The sequence below is a fragment of the Alligator sinensis genome, unplaced genomic scaffold (genome assembly GCF_000455745.1).
Source record: "Alligator sinensis unplaced genomic scaffold, ASM45574v1 scaffold1343_1, whole genome shotgun sequence".
Lineage (NCBI taxonomy): Eukaryota > Metazoa > Chordata > Crocodylia > Alligatoridae > Alligator > Alligator sinensis.
In genome coordinates this window covers 242,798-243,465 of record NW_005842810.1, presented here as the reverse complement: position 1 = coordinate 243,465, position 668 = coordinate 242,798, and the positions used below count along the sequence as shown (strand labels likewise).

Here is a 668-nt window from a genome sequence, read left to right as displayed (position 1 = left end):
CGGCGGCGGCCTACGGCCCCCCCGGCAGCCCGGCCTCCGCTGTGCCCGCGGGCCGGCCAGGCTTTGTGGGGAGAGGGGGTGTCTTGCACCAAATAGTTGGGGGAACTTCTTTTCGGGGCACCAGCACCCTTCTTCATGCGCAGGGAGAGCGCTCTGCCTGCTCCTGGATGGAGCAGGAGCCGACATACAAAGCCTGTGCCTGAAGAAGGGCGTTAGTTGGAAAAAATGTTTTTCAAGGCACCAGTGTCCTCACACGCTTTGTATGTCGGCTCCCGCTCTGTCCAGGAGCAGGCAAAGCGCTCTCCCCACGCCTGAAGAGCACTGGTGCTTGGAAAAACACTTTTTCCAACTAACGCCCTTCTTCAGGCACATGCTTTATATATTGGTGCCTAGAGAAGGCAAAACTCTCCCTGTGCCTGAAGAAGTGTGTTGGTGCCCCCAAAAACATTTTGTGATAGGCTAACTAAATAGTTGGAAAAAACTGTCACCTTTACCCAAAGACGCTTGAGTCAGAAGGCACGTGGTGCTAGACTGGCTGCCAGTGGGCAAGTGGGAAGAAGGCCCTGCCAGGCCTGGGGGAACGGGGCCACTCAGTGCTGTCTCTGGAGGAGGTCCTCCCTGGGGCAGTGCTGGGACAGGCTGGCAGGGGCTGGGCCCCCCCCCCCCCC

At 59.0% G+C, this 668-nt stretch overlaps 2 protein-coding genes across 2 annotated transcripts in view; one reads left to right on the top strand and one right to left on the bottom strand.

Moving 5' to 3' along the window:
- MCM9 (minichromosome maintenance 9 homologous recombination repair factor) overlaps nucleotides 1–668 on the bottom strand; it is a 60,757-nt gene that overhangs the window by 18,962 nt on the left and 41,127 nt on the right. The window lies entirely within an intron of this gene.
- Nucleotides 1–668, top strand: part of ASF1A (anti-silencing function 1A histone chaperone) — a 12,967-nt gene that overhangs the window by 358 nt on the left and 11,941 nt on the right. The gene's annotated exons all lie outside the window — the stretch shown is intronic.